The sequence below is a fragment of the Taudactylus pleione genome, unplaced genomic scaffold (assembly GCF_031769625.1).
Source record: "Taudactylus pleione unplaced genomic scaffold, aTauple2 ptg000726l, whole genome shotgun sequence".
Taxonomy (NCBI): Eukaryota; Metazoa; Chordata; class Amphibia; order Anura; family Myobatrachidae; genus Taudactylus; species Taudactylus pleione.
In genome coordinates this window covers 1998903-2015534 of record NW_028285128.1, presented here as the reverse complement: position 1 = coordinate 2015534, position 16632 = coordinate 1998903, and the positions used below count along the sequence as shown (strand labels likewise).

The 16632-nt window shown below is 42.1% G+C and overlaps 1 pseudogene; it reads left to right on the top strand.

The window, feature by feature from the left end:
* The first annotated feature begins 11167 nt into the window (after positions 1-11167).
* On the top strand, positions 11168-11286 carry LOC148477293 (5S ribosomal RNA; annotated as a pseudogene).
* Positions 11287-16632: the final 5346 nt, after the last annotated feature.

The window sequence follows — 16632 nt, the reverse complement described above, 5'->3', positions numbered from 1 at the left end:
CCAGCCGGCCCTTTACTTATGACACAGGCGCACGCTTGGCACTACTTTGTTGATGCACGTGCGGCTACTGCGCACACATTTTACAAACACAGAAAAAATATTTTGTTATTTGGTTTGGAGTGTACTTTGGGGGTTACAGCACCCTTTAACGGTCAAGCCAGCCGGCCCTTTACTTATGACACAGGCGCACGCTTGGCACTACTTTATTGATGCACGTGCGGCTACTGCGTACACAATTCACAAACACAGAAAAAATATTTTGTTATTTTGTTTGGAGTGTACTTTGGGGGTTACAGCACCCTTTAACGGTCAAGCCAGCCGGCCCTTTACTTATGACACAGGCGCACGCTTGGCACTACTTTGTTGATGCACGTGCGGCTACTGCGCACACAATTCACAAACACAGAAAATATATTTTGTTATTTGGTTTGGAGTGTACTTTGGGGGTTACAGCACCCTTTAACGGTCAAGCCAGCCGGCCCTTTACTTATGACACAGGCGCACGCTTGGCACTACTTTGTTGATGCACGTGCGGCTACTGCACACACAATTCACAAACACAGAAAAAATATTTTGTTATTTGGTTTGGAGTGTACTTTGGGGGTTACAGCACCCGTTAACGGTCAAGCCAGCCGGCCCTTTACTTATGACACAGGCGCACGCTTGGCACTACTTTGTTGATGCACGTGCGGCTACTGCGCACACAATTCACAAACACAGAAAAAATATTTTGTTATTTGGTTTGGAGTGTACTTTGGGGGTTACAGCACCCTTTAACGGTCAAGCCAGCCGGCCCTTTACTTATGACACAGGCGCACGCTTGGCACTACTTTGTTGATGCACGTGCGGCTACTGAGCACACAATTCACAAACACACAAAAAATATAATTTTTTTAGCACTTGGGGGGAGCACCCCTGATGGACAGAGCACCCCCTGGACAATACTACAGCACCCCTTTAGGACTGGGACACTGCACAGGACTTTGGAGTGGACACAGCCCCTATGGAGAACTGACTGCACAACACAGTCCAGCCAGCCCCTATTGACTTTGAAGTAGTGGACACAGCCCCTATTAACAACAGCAGCACAGCACAACACAGCCAGCCCCTATGGACTTTGAAGTAGTGGACACAGCCCCTATGGACAACAGCAGCACAGCGCAGCACAGCACAGCACAACACTACTCTGCACTACACTACACTACACAGCCCAGCCTGCCCTAACTCCCACCCTCCCTCTTCACTGTCCACAGCCGAGTGAGAAAATGGCGCCGACGCGGGTACCTTATATAGGATCAAAAACCCGCGAGACCCGGAAGGCGGGATGATGACGTTTTGCCTCGATTTCAGATCCGAGTCAGGTGGGAAAAGTCAAGCCTGACTCAGATCTGCCTCGGATCGGGGGGGCTCGGGGGGGTTCGGATTTCAGAAATCCAAACCCGCTCACCCCTAATATATATATATAGGCAAAGAGACAGCGGCACTCCCGGACTTGAGAATTCAAAGATGTGATTTATTGCATGCCCAAATATGCCGACATTTCAGGGCCATAGGCGACCCTTTTATCAAGGCTGGCGTTGCACAAAAAAACAAATAATAGATGTTTTTTTGTGCAACGCCAGCCTTGAAACATCGGCATATTTGGGCATGCAATAAATCACATCTTTGAATTCTCAAGTCCGGGTGTGCCGCTGTCTCTTTGCCTATATTTTCTAACCATTACAGAGGGCAACCCGGCAGGATTATTTCATTTTGTTGAGTGCCAGCTCTACACAAGGACTACTATATATATGTCTGTATATATGTATATGTATATATTAGGGGTGTGCACCGGCCACTTTTCGTGTTTTGTGTTTTGGTTTTGGATCTGGATCTTTCTTCGTGTTTTGGATCTGGATTGGTTTTGCCAAAACCACCCTTCCGTGTTTTGGGTTCTGGGTTTTGTGTTTTGGATCTGTATTTTTTTGAAAAAAAGCATAAAAACAGCTAAAATCACAGAATTTGTAGGTTTTTCTGCTCCTATGCTATTATTAACCTCAATAACCTTAATTTCCACTCATTTCCAGTCTATTCTGAATACCTCACACCTCACAATAGTGTTTTTATGTCCAAAAGGTTGCACCGAGGTAGCTGGATGACTATGCTAAGCGACACGAGTGGGCGGCACAAACACGTGACCCATCTAGGCGTGAAACTGCAGTGGCAGACAGGATGGCATTGAAAAACTAGGCCCCAAACTGTACATAATGCAAAGAAAAAAAAGAGGTGCAAGATGGAATTGTCCTTGGGCCCTCCCATCCACCCTTATGTTGTATAAACAGGACATGCACACTTTAACAAACCAATCATTTCAGTGCCAGGGTCTGCCACACAACTGTGGCTGAAATGATTGGTTCGTTTGGGCCCCCACAAAACAAGCTGGCAATTAATCTGTCCCTGCACAAACTGGCTCTACGGAGGCAAGAAGTCGTCCTCATCCTCCTCATCCACAGATTCCTCACCCTCTTCAGTGTTATGTACATCCTCATCCTCACAGAGTATTAATTCGTCCCTGCTGGAACCACAGGTCCCTCTGTACGTTCTGGAGGCTGGTCTCCCTGGAAGAGTTGATCATTCATTTTATGAACATCATCTTCTCCACATTTTGTGGAAGCAACCTCCTACGCCTTTCGCTAACAAGGTTCCCGGCTGCACTAAACACTCTTTCGGAGTACACACTGGAGGGGGGGCAACTCAGGTAAAATAGAGCCAGTTTGTACAGGGACCTCCAAATTGCTTCTTTTTCCTGCCAGTACAGGTACGGACTGTCTGACATGCCTACTTGGATGCTGTCACCGATGTAATCCTTTAACAGACAGACGCACGCTTGTCACTGCTGCTTTGAGGATTCAAGTGCGGCTACAGCCCACACAATTCACAAAGACAGAAAAAAAAAAAGAATATTTTTATTGTTTGTGGAGCACACTTTGAGGGTTACACCACCCTCTAACAGACAGACGCACGCTTGTTGCTGCTGCTTTGAGGATGCAAGTGCGGCTACAGCCCACACAATTCACAAAGACAGAAAAAAGAAGAAGAATATTTTTATTCTTTGTGTAGCACACTTTGAGGGTGTCACCACCCTTTAACAGACAGACGCACGCTTGTCGCTGCTGCTTTAAGGATGCAGGTGCGGCTACAGCCCACACATTTCACAAAGACCGAAAAAAAAAGAACAATATTTTAATTGTTTGTGTAGCACACTTTGAGGGTGTCACCACCCTTTAACAGACAGACGCACGCTTGTCGCTGCTGCTTTAAGGATGCAGGTGCGGCTACAGCCCACACAATTCACAAAGACAGAAAAAAGAAGAATATTTTTATTGTTTGTGTAGCACACTTTGAGGGTGTCACCACCCTTTAACAGACAGATGCACGCTTGTCGCTGCTGCTTTAAGGATGCAGGTGCGGCTACAGCCCACACATTTCACAAAGACCGAAAAAAAAGAACAATATTTTAATTGTTTGTGTAGAACACTTTGAGGGTGTCACCACCCTTTAACAGACAGACGCACGCTTGTCGCTGCTGCTTTAAGGATGCAGGTGCGGCTACAGCCCACACAATTCACAAAGACAGAAAAAATAACAATATTTTAATTGTTTGTGTAGCACACTTTGAGGGTGTCACCACCCTTTAACAGACAGACGCACGCTTGTCGCTGCTGCTTTGAGGATGCAAGTGTGGCTACATCGCACACAAGTCACAAACACATTAAAAAAAAATTTTTGATTTTTTTGGAGCACTTTGAGAGTTACAACACCCTTTAACAGACAGACGCACGCTTGTCGCTGCTGCTTTGAGGATGCAAGTGCGGCTACAGCCCACACAATTCACAAAGACAGAAAAAAAAGAACAATATTTTAATTGTTTGTGTAGCACACTTTGAGGGTGTCACCACCCTTTAACAGACAGACGCACGCTTGTCGCTGCTGCTTTAAGGATGCAGGTGCGGCTACAGCCCACACAATTCACAAAGACAGAAAAAAGAAGAATATTTTTATTGTTTGTGTAGCACACTTTGAGGGTGTCACCACCCTTTAACAGACAGACGCACGCTTGTCGCTGCTGCTTTGAGGATGCAAGTGCGGCTACATCGCACACAAGTCACAAACACATAAAAAAAATAGTTTTTTATTTTTTGGAGCACTTTCAGAGTTACACCACCCTTTAACAGACAGACGCACGCTTGTCGCTGCTGCTTTAAGGATGCAGGTGCGGCTACAGCCCACACATTTCACAAAGACCGAAAAAAAAGAACAATATTTTAATTGTTTGTGTAGAACACTTTGAGGGTGTCACCACCCTTTAACAGACAGACGCACGCTTGTCGCTGCTGCTTTAAGGATGCAGGTGCGGCTACAGCCCACACATTTCACAAAGACAGAAAAAAAAGAAGAATATTTTAATTGTTTGTGTAGCACACTTTGAGGGTGTCACCACCCTTTAACAGACAGACGCACGCTTGTCGCTGCTGCTTTGAGGATGCAGGTGGAATCTAGACGGGATTTGGAACCGAGGACACACTACCTCCATCAATTGTCTAAATCCCACTGCACTAATGTCGGATACCGGACGCACGTCTAACACCAACATAGCAGTCAAGGCCTCAGTTATACGTTTTGCTTCAGGATGACTGCTGTCGTACTTCATCCTCATCGCTAGGGACTGTTGGAGGGTCAATTGTTTAGTAAAAGTAGTGATGTTCCTACTTCCTCTCTGGGATGATGAACAACTCCCAGCAGCAGCAACAGCACTAGTAGGAAGTGGTTCTTGATCTTTCCCTATTTTATTTTTATCAGAGAAAGTTTGGTCCTCCATTTATGTTATATTGATATATATACGTGCGGCTAAAGCGCACACAAACACAGAAAATATTTTTTTATTTTTGCTGGAGAGTAGTGCCCTTTGTGGGTTACACCACCCTTTAAGAAATGAGCCAGCCGGCTCTTTACTTATGGGACACAGGCGCACGCTTGGCGCTGCTCCTTTGTTGATGCACGTGCAGCCACAGTGCACACAAGTCACAAACACAGAAAATATATATTTTTTTGGTTTGGAGTGTACTTTGGGGGTTACAGAACCCTTTAACGGTCAAGCCAGCTGGCCCTTTACTTATGACACAGGCGCACGCTTGGCACTACTTTGTTGATGCACGTGCGGCTACTGCGCACACAATTCACAAACACAGAAAATAATTTTTTTTTTGGTTTGGACTGGAGTGTACTTTCGGGCGTTACAGCACCCTTTAACGGTCAAGCCAGCCGGCCCTTTACTTATGACACAGGCGCACGCTTGGCACTACTTTGTTGATGCACGTGCGGCTACTGCGCACACAATTCACAAACACAGAAAATAAATTTTTTTTTGGTTTGGACTGGAGTGTACTTTGGGGGTTACAGCACCCTTTAAAGGTCAAGCCAGCTGGCCCTTTACTTATGACACAGGCGCACGCTTGGCACTACTTTGTTGATGCACATGCGGCTACTGCGCACACAATTCACAAACACAGAAAATAATTTTTTTTTTGGTTTGGACTGGAGTGTACTTTGGGGGTTACAGCACCCTTTAACGGTCAAGCCAGCCGGCCCTTTACTTATGACACAGGCGCACGTTTGGCACTACTTTGTTGATGCACGTGCGGCTACTGCGCACACAATTCACAAACACAGAAAATAATTTTTTTTTTGGTTTGGACTGGAGTGTACTTTCGGGGGTTACAGCACCATTAACGGTCATGCCAGCCGCCCTTTACTTATGACACAGGCGCACGCTTGGCACTACTTTGTTGATGCACGTGCGGCTACTGCGCACACAATTCACAAACACAGAAAATAATTTTTTTTTTGGTTTGGACTGGAGTGTACTTTCGGGGGTTACAGCACCCTTAACGGTCAAGCCAGCCGGCCCTTTACTTATGACACAGGCGCACGCTTGGCACTACTTTGTTGATGCACGTGCGGCTACTGCGCACACAATTCACAAACACAGAAAATAATTTTTTTTTGGTTTGGACTGGAGTGTACTTTCGGGGGTTACAGCACCCTTAACGGTCAAGCCAGCCGGCCCTTTACTTATGACACAGGCGCACGCTTGGCACTACTTTGTTGATGCACGTGCGGCTACTGCGCACACAATTCACAAACACAGAAAATAATTTTTTTTTTGGTTTGGACTGGAGTGTACTTTCGGGGGTTACAGCACCCTTAACGGTCAAGCCAGCCGGCCCTTTACTTATGACACAGGCGCACGCTTGGCACTACTTTGTTGATGCACGTGCGGCTACTGCGCACACAATTCACAAACACAGAAAATAATTTTTTTTTGGTTTGGACTGGAGTGTACTTTCGGGGGTTACAGCACCCTTTAACGGTCAAGCCAGCCGGCCCTTTACTTATGACACAGGCGCACGCTTGGCACTACTTTGTTGATGCACGTGCGGCTACTGCGCACACAATTCACAAACACAGAAAATATATTATTTTTTTAGCACTTGGGGGGAGCACCCCTGATGGACAGAGCACCCCCTGGACAACACTACAGCACCTCTTTAGGACTGGGACACTGCACAGGACTTTGGAGTGGACACAGCCCCTATGGAGAACTGACTGCACAACACAGTCCAGCCAGCCCCTATGGACTTTGAAGTAGTGGACACAGCCCCTATTAACAACAGCAGCACAGCACAACACAGCCAGCCCCTATGGACTTTGAAGTAGTGGACAACAGCAGCACTACACTACACAGCCCTAACTCCCACCCTCCCTCTTCACTGTCCACAGCCGAATGAGAAAATGGCGCCGACGTGGGTACCTTATATAGGATCCAAAACCCGCGAGACTCGGAAGGCGGGATGATGACGTTTTGCCTCGATTTCAGATCCGAGTCAGGCGGGAAAAGTCGAGCCTGATTCGGATCGGACTCGGATCGGGGGGGCTCGGGGGGGTTCGGATTTCAGAAATCCGAACCCGCTCACCCCTAGTATATATATATATATATATGTGTGTATATATGTATATATGTATATGCTTGTGTATATATAAATGTATATGTGTATATGTATGTATGTGTATATATATATATTGTGACACAGTCAGATTAGGAGTTCCCTCTCCTGGGTAGGGGACTCCTTCTTTACACACACACACAGCAGCAGGGAAGCAGCACACCAGTCTGGATGCGAGTACAAGCTGGTCGGCGCCAGTCTTTATTGTACAATGTCAGAAATAACATAAAGAAAACATAAACATAAATCCTAGCCCTGTTGGGGCACTAACTTCACAGGTGGTTCCCTCACTACCAGAACCTGGCAGGGCCTAATGCCCTCACCAGCAACAAAGGCACAGCACAACACTCACAGTTAGGTTTTCAAGTGTCTCTGAGCAAACTCCCTGTCTGCTCTCCCAGGTGAGACACTCAGCCCTAAACATACTAGGCTTATATTGGCCACTCTCAGGTGGAAACCCTAGCATGCCTGTTACCAGGCTAAGAGAACCAAAACCTGGAGTGGCCGTGGGTGGAGCCCTCCCTCACCTCTCACCCACAACCCCCAGGTCCCAAACCGGCTTTTCAAAAAGCCGAGACTCAAGCCTGCTACACTGCAGACTTTCTCCTGGAGGTTTAAAACACATAAGACAGGAATCTGGGACAAATGTACCTGCCACAGACCACTTCACCAGTGATCCTATCACAATATATATATGTATATATATATATATATGTAAAACAAAAAAGGGTGGAGAAAAGAGCGCCTCCTAGTGCATTAAATATGTAAATGATGTAACCATCACCAAAGATAATCACCCTCTGTGTAGATGGGGGTGTACCTTATATAGTGGAATTCACCACTTATTCAACAGCAAGAACAATCACAATGATTCCTTATTTGTCCAACTTCTGGAAACCCTCAGGCTTTTCCCTCCATATAGACCAAAGTGAATATCATCACCATAGGATTGTGAAGTGCATTCAGTGTTTCCTCCTGTCACTTGAAAACTGTCATTGTTATACTTGGTGATGGAATAACTGTCACACTTACAATATTTTATAGAAGGGCTTGTGTCAAAGAGTGGACGCAGGTGGAGCTTACACTATAGCTAGCTAATAAGTGCTGGAAGAATACTGGGGACAGCAAACTGGCACCAACACAGCAAAGTGACTTTGGGACAGTAAGCTCCACCTGCGTCCACTCTCTGACACAAGCCCTTCTATAAAATACTGTAAGTGTGACAGTCTATATGGAGGGAAAAGCCTGAGGGTTTCCAGAAGTTGGACAAATAAGGAATCATTGTGATTGTTCTTGCTGTTGAATAAGTGGTGAATTCCACTATATAAGGTACACCCCCATCTACACAGAGGGTGATTATCTTTGGTGATGGTTACATCATTTACATATTTAATGCACTAGGAGGCGCTCTTTTCTCCACCCTTTTTTGTTTTACAGATTTTGACGCTGCTTGGGCAGCAGTATATGGGAGTAGGAGCAGCCACCCTATACGTTTGGGGAGTGCGACTTTTGATGGACTGATATTACTTTGGAATCACATTAACTGTTTCAGGACTCAGCGCCGTGTACTACCCTATTTTTTGAACATATATATATATATATATATATAGTCAAATGGCTGGCACTCCACATAAATGCTAAATAAATTACTTGCCTTGGTGCCTTCCTGGAAGTTCAATTGAACACCCACTTACATATGTAGAAAGGGAAAGGCGGCACTCACAGGTCTGATGAAATGAAAGAATCAAACTTGACAACTGTGTCTGCCTTGTTCAACGTTTCAGTCTCACATGACTTTTATCAAGAACACAATGAAAAAAACAAATACACATACCTTAATAGTGGAATGTCCAAGGTGATTGGTGCAGTGTAATGCTCCATGCTGCCGGGGGCCAGAGTCTGACATCATCACTGTGCATCAGACACTCAGACATCACACAGGATAAAGCAGTCTGATGCCCCCGGTTGATAGGAGGAAAAATGACCACTGTACATCGTGGATATGTGTGAATAGATAGTGAGGCACTGACATGCAGTGCTAAACATGATGAAATGTCAACATCGTGTCACCACATAAACCTACCCTCCAACATGACCCCTTCCATTAGGTACAAAACACTCCGCTCCTGAACTTCCCACCTAATGTATGATTGCAGTCACCTGTGGAGTACCTAGGTAACTGATGAGACAGGTGATTCACCACAGGTGACTGCAATCATCAATTAAGAGGGAAGTCCAGGAGCAGAGCATTGTGTACCTAATGGAACGGGTCATGTTGGAGGGTCTGTATATAATGCAATTTGCAAGGTGTGGGTCAATGCCCACACATCAAAAAATTGAAGAAACAAAGTAACAAAATACAAATCGCTCCTATAAAAAGAAGGAACATAAAAACTCCACACCACTTTGTTCCTTAATAGTGAATGTGATTACAGTGAAAATGTAAAACTATTATTCCAAGTGGAAAACAAATAAGAATAATAATACAGATACAAAAAATAATAAGAAATGAAGAAGATATAGATAAAAAAAACTAAGTATGTAACCATACCGTTATTATAAACGGCAAGTGTACCATCGTAAGGATCCTAAACAGAATATATTAGTGAATACATCTACCAAAACATGTGCATCAGAATAGGTATATGAGATAAAACGACAAAAAATATATATGTGTGCCACAGAAATGTAAGGAAATGAATGACTGTAGAATACATCCTAATAAAGAAATGTAGCAAAAGAATCACAAAAGAAGACTTAAAGCAATATAGTCTGTGGTGAAGACTAATTCATGGTATACAAATATGACAACCGTGAGGCTATGAGAAAAAAAGCACATGGATCACATTAGGAATTTGTGTCAGGCATGACACAGATCAATTCTATGCACGACTTTATTAAATTCACTTTTGAATGCAGTTCTATCTCTGTGCATTTTCTGGATGTACTAATTGAGTGGAAAGGAGACAGATTTGAAACCAGAGTCTACCATAAACCTACTCATTGCAACCCTCTGTTACATGCCCAGAGCCACCATCCGGTCTCTCTGAAGAAGGGATTACCATTTTCGCAGTTTCTACGCATCAGAAGAATCACCACAGATAAGAATGTAGCTGAATTTGAAATTGATCAGCTGATACAAAAATTTATCAACAGGGGATACACTGCAAAAGAATTGGAAGGTTCAAAAACTAAAGTGATGAATATGACTCAACAACAGATCTGTACTCAGAAAAATAAAACCAATGATAATAAAAAAATTATGTTTTTTTCTAATACTCATAACACTATGAGTCGCCACATCAATACCACTACTAAAGATCTATGGCCGATTATAAACACAGATACCAACATCAAATCTTTGAATGATTCATCTGTCATGATGTGCAATAGGAGGGCTAAGAACCTTAAGGACTGGTTGGTGCACAATGACGTTTCTCAATCACTTCCTTCCCAGGATACACACTTTTTAACAAAAAAAACAGGCTGTTATAAATGTACAGGATGTACTACCTGCAGTTATATGGATCCCGGGAATTACATCACACATCTTCATTCTGGCAAACGGTTCCCCATCAGACATATTTTGACTTGCACGAGTAAATACGTGGTATATATGATCAAATGTCCATGTAGTCTGGTGTATATTGAGAAACAACCAGGCTATTCAAAGAAAGAATGGCTCAACATCGTACAGCCATAAGACAAGCTTTGTCGGGAAAAGAAGTGGACCAGCCGGTCGCTCGTCATTTCAAGCAGAACAGACATTCTTTAGCAACCTTATCCTATAAAATCATTGACTTTGTGTCTATGGACAAGAGAGGAGGAGACCGTGAGAAGCGGTTGTTACAATTAGAAACTCAATGGATTCATAGATTGAATACGGTTACTCCTTTTGGACTAAACGAGACTCTATCTTTTTCTTGTTTTTTGTGAGCTTCATATTATCTTCTAGATTTGTGCCTTCATGTGACTGTTCAGTCCTATTTCATAATGTGCACATATGTATGCAATTATATATTTTTTTACCAGTTAGATTATTCCAGGACACGTACAAGGACGGATACAAAAACATAATATCCTCTTATCTATCACTGTGTAGCCCTGGGAGAGATGTTGTATTTTGTTACAACCATACTACACTTGTCCTGCCCAATCTCAGCTGAACTTGGAAGCCAAGCAGTGTTGGGCCTGACTAGTACTTGAATGGGAGACCTTCAGGGAATATCCGATGTTGTAAGCACTACTTAGAAGTGTCCTATATACCCAGGTAGCACACAGGAGAGTGATATGATATGTCACAGATGTTCCCTTTGAATTCTGGCTTATCTCCTGGTTAGGCCATTTCCTTGTTTGGACATTTGTGCACATCTGGAGTTATAAGAATATTCAACTTTTTCAATTTTTTGGAGCTTTTTAATAACATATTTTGTGTACAATATTTTTTTGTAAATTTTTTTTTCTAATTGATTTTTTCCAATGATTTTTTCTATCATGTTTTTCCAATACTGTTGAGTCATCTGTATGTTCTCTTGGTGGTCCAAGTTATCTTTGCATTTATGCACATGTTCATGTTTTGTCATATTTGTGATTACCTGAGCACCTTTTTGGGTTTAGCTCTGCTGGGTCTTCCTGTGTTCCATGTGCTTTTTTTCTCATAGCCTCACGGTTGTCATATTTGTATACCATGGATTAGTCTTCACCACAGACTATATTGCTTTAAGTCTTCTTTTGTGATTCTTTTGCTACATTTCTTTATTAGGATGTATTCTACAGTCATTCATTTCCTTACATTTCTGTGGCACACATATACATTTTTTGTCGTTTTATCTCATATACCTATTCTGATGCACATGTTTTGGTAGATGTATTCACTAATATATTCTGTTTAGGATCCTTTCGATGGTACACTTGCCGTTTATATATAACGGTATGGTTACATACTTATTTTTTTTTATCTATATCTTCTTCATTTTTTATTATTTTTTGTATATGTATTATTATTCTTATTTGTTTTCCACTTGGAATAATAGTTTTACATTTTCACTGTATTCACATTCACTATTAAGGAACACAATGGTGTGGAGTTTTTATGTTCCTTCTTTTTATAGGAGCGATTTGTATTTTGTTACTTTGTTTCTTCAATTTTTTGATGTGTGGGCATTGACCCATATCTTGCAAATTGCATTATATATGGTGGCACAATGTTGACATTTCATCATGTTTAGCACTGCATGTCAGTGCCTCACTATCTATTCACACATATCCACGATGTACAGTGGTCATTTTTCCTCCTATCCACCGGGGGCATCAGACTGCTTTATCCTGTGTGATGTCTGAGTGTCTGATGCACAGTGATGATGTCAGACTCTGGCCCCCGGCAGCATGGAGCATTACACTGCACCAATCACCTTGGACATTCCACTATTAAGGTATGTGTATTTGTTTTTTTCATTGTGTTCTTGATAAAAGTCATGTGAGACTGAAACGTTGAACAAGGCAGACACAGTTGTCAAGTTTGATTCTTTCATTTCATCAGACCTGTGAGTGCCGCCTTTCCCTTTCTACATATGTAAGTGGGTGTTCAATTGAACTTCCAGGAAGGCACCAAGGCAAGTAATTTATTTAGCATTCATGTGGAGTGCCAGCCATTTTACTATATATATATATATATATATATATATATACACATACATACATATACAAATATACATTTATATATACACATACATATACATATATACATATATACACACACATACAGTCAGGTCCATAAATATTGGGACATTGACAGAATTTTCATATTTTGGCCTCTATTCACCACCACAATGGCTTTGAAATTAAACAAACAAGATGTGCTTTAACTGCAGACTTTCAGATTTAATTTGAGGGTAATTACATCCAAATCAGGTGAATGGTGTAGGAATTACAACGGTTTCTATATGTGCCTCCCATTTTTTAAGGGGCCAAAAGTAATGGGACAAACTAAACAATCCTAAATCTAACTTTCACTTTTTAATACTTTGTTGCAAATCCTTTGCAGGCAATTACAGCCTGAAGTCTGGAACGCATAGACATCACCAGACGCTGGGTTTCATCCCTGGTGATGCTCTGCCAGGCCTCTACTGCAAATGTCTTCAGTTCCTGCTTGTTCTTGGGGCATTTTCCCTTCAGTTTTGTCTTCATCAAGCGAAATGCATGCTCAATCGGATTCAGGTCAGGGGATTGACTTGGCCATTGCATAACATTCCACTTTTTAGCCTTAAAAAACTCTTTGGTTGCTTTTGCAGTATGCTTCGGGTCATTGTCCATCTGCACTGTGAAGCGCCGTCCAATGATTTCTGAAGCATTTGACTGAATATGAGCATATAATATTGCCCGAAACATTTCAGAATTCATTCTGCTGCTTTTGTCAGCAGTCACATCATCAATAAATACAAGGGAACCAGCTCCATTGCCAGCCATACATTCCCACGCCATGACACTACCACCACCATGCTTCAATGATGAGGTGGTATGTTTTGGATCATGAGCAGTTCCTTTCCTTCTGCATACTCTTCTCTTCTCATCACTCTGGTACAAGTTGATCTATGTCTCATCTGTCCATAGGATGTTGTTCCAGAACTGTAATGGCTTTTTTAGATGTTGTTTGGCAAACTCTAATCTGGTCTTCCTGTTTTTGTAGCTCACCAATGGTTTGCATCTTGTGGTGAACCCTATATATTCACTCTTGTGAAGTCTTCTCTTGATTGTTGAGTTTGACACATATACATCTACCTCCTGGAGAGTGTTCTTGATTTGGTCAACTGTTGTGAAGGGGTTTTTCTTCACCAGGGAAATAATTCTTTTGTCATCCACCACAGTTGTTTTCCGTGGTCTTCCGGGTCTTTTGGTGTTGCTGAGCTCTCCGGTGCATTCTTTCTTTTTAAGAATGTTCCAAACAGTTGATTTGGCCACACCTAATGTTTTTGCTATCTCTCTGATGGGTTTGTTTTGATTTTTCAGCCTAATGATGGCTTGCTTCACTGATAGTGACAGCTCTTTGGATCTCATATTGAGAGTTGACAGCAACTGATTCCAAATGCAAATGTCATACCTAGAATCAACTCCAGACCTTTTACCTGCTTAATTGATAATGAAATAACGAGGGAATAGCCCAAACCTGTCCATGAAATAGCTTTTGAGTTGATAGTCCCATTACTTTTGGCCCCTTAAAAAGTGGGAGGCACATATTGAAACTGTTGTAATTCCTACACCGTTCACCCGATTTGGATGTAATTACCCTGAAATTTAATCTGAAAGTCTGCAGTTAAATTACATCTTGTTTGTTTCGTTTCAAAGCCATTGTGGTGGTGAATAGAGGCCAAAATATGAAAATTCTGGCAATGTCCCAATATTTATGCACCTGACTGTATATATATATACATATACACGGTGCCCACCCCAACGTATGTCCCTCTCCCAAAGCCAATAAAGCTAAAGGATTTACTAACCTTTATTTTATATACATATATACAGACATATATATATATATATATATATATATATACACATAAATATATACATACAAACATATATATATATATATATATATATACATATATACACACACATATATATATATATATATATATAGACATATATGTAGATATATATATATATATATATACACACACACATATATATATATATATATATATATATATATATATATAGTCAGGTGCATAAATATTGGGACATTGACAGAATTTTCAGATTTTGTCCTTTATTCACCACCACAATGGCTTTGAAATGAAACAAACAAGATGTGATTTAACTGCAGACTTTCAGATTTAATTTGAGGGTAATTACATCCAAATTAGCTGAACGTTGTAGGACTTACAACGGTTTCATTATGTGCCTCCCACTTTTTAAGGGGCCAAAAGTAATGGGACTATCAACTCAAAAGCTATTTCATGGACAGGTGTGGGCTCTTCCCTCGTTATTTCATTATCAATTAAGCAGGTAAAAGGTCAGGAGTTGAATCTAGGTGTGACATTTGCATTTGGAATCAGTTGCTGTCAACTCTCAATATGAGATCCAAAGAGCTGTCACTATCAGTGAAGCAAGCCATCATTAGGCTGAAAAATCAAAACAAACCCATCAGAGAGATAGCAAAAACATTAGGTGTGGCCATATCAACTATTTGGAACATTCTTAAAAAGAAAGAATGCAACGGAGAGCTCAGCACCACCAAAAGACCCGGAAGACCACGGAAAACAACTGTGGTGGATGACTGAAGAATTATTTCCCTGGTGAAGAAAAACCCCTTCACAACAGTTGGCCAAATCAAGAACACCAGGAGGTAGGTGTATATGTGTAAAAAGTCAACATTCAAGAGAAGACTTCACAAGAGTGAATATAAAGGGTTCAGGTAAAGATGTGAGCCACAAAAACAGGAAGACCAGATTAGAGTTTGCCAAACAACATCTAAAAAAGCCATTACAGTTCTGGAACCACATCCTATGGACAGATGAGACAAAGATCAACTTGTACCAGAGTGATGGGAAGAGAAGAGTACGGAGAAGAAAAGGAACTGCTCATGATCCAAAACATACCGCCTCATCAGTGAAGCATGGTGGTGGTAGTGTCATGGCGTGGACAGGTATGGCTGCCAATGGAACTGGTTCCCTTGTATTTATTGATGATGTGACTGCTGACAAAAGCAGCAGAATGAATTCTGAAGTGTTTCGGGCAATATTATATTCTCATATTCAGTCAAATGCTTCAGAACTGATTGGACGAAGCTTAACAGTGCAGATGGACAATGACCAGAAGCATACTGCAAAAGCAACCAAAGAGTTTTTTAAGGCTAAAAAGTGGAATGTTATGCATTGGCCAAGTCAATCCCCTGACCTGAATCCGATTGAGCATGCATTTCACTTGATGAAGAAAAAACTGAAGGGAAAATGCCCCAAGAACAAGCAGGAACTGAAGACATTTGCAGTAGAGGCCTGGCAGAGCATCACCGGGGATGAAACCCAGCGTCTGGTGATGTCTATGCGTTCCAGACTTCAGGCTGTAATTGCCTGCAAAGGATTTGCAACAAAGTATTAAAAAGTGAAAGTTAGATTTAGGATTGTTTAGTTTGTCCCATTACTTTTGGCCCCTTAAAAAGTGGGAGGCACATATAGAAACCTACACCATTCACCTGATTTGGATGTAATTACCCTCAAATTAAATCTGAAAGTCTGCAGTTAAAGCACATCTTGTTTATTTCATTTCAAAGCCATTGTGGTGGTGAATAGAGGCCAAAATATGAAAATTCTGGCAATGTCCCAATATTTATGCACCTGACTGTATATATATATACATATACACGGTGCCCACCCCAACGTATGTCCCTCTCCCAAAGCCAATAAAGCTAAAGGATTTACTAACCTTTATTTAAATTATGGAGCGCTGCGCAGCTAATTCTGCTGCTGAAGATGCCACCTGGTCCGATGGCTGGGCGGCTCTAATGGGGCTGGAGGCGGAACTGTGGGTTGTCACTCACGGCTCTGCTCCACAAAGGCCCATGGGAGGAGTGGACGTGACTGGGCATGTGCAG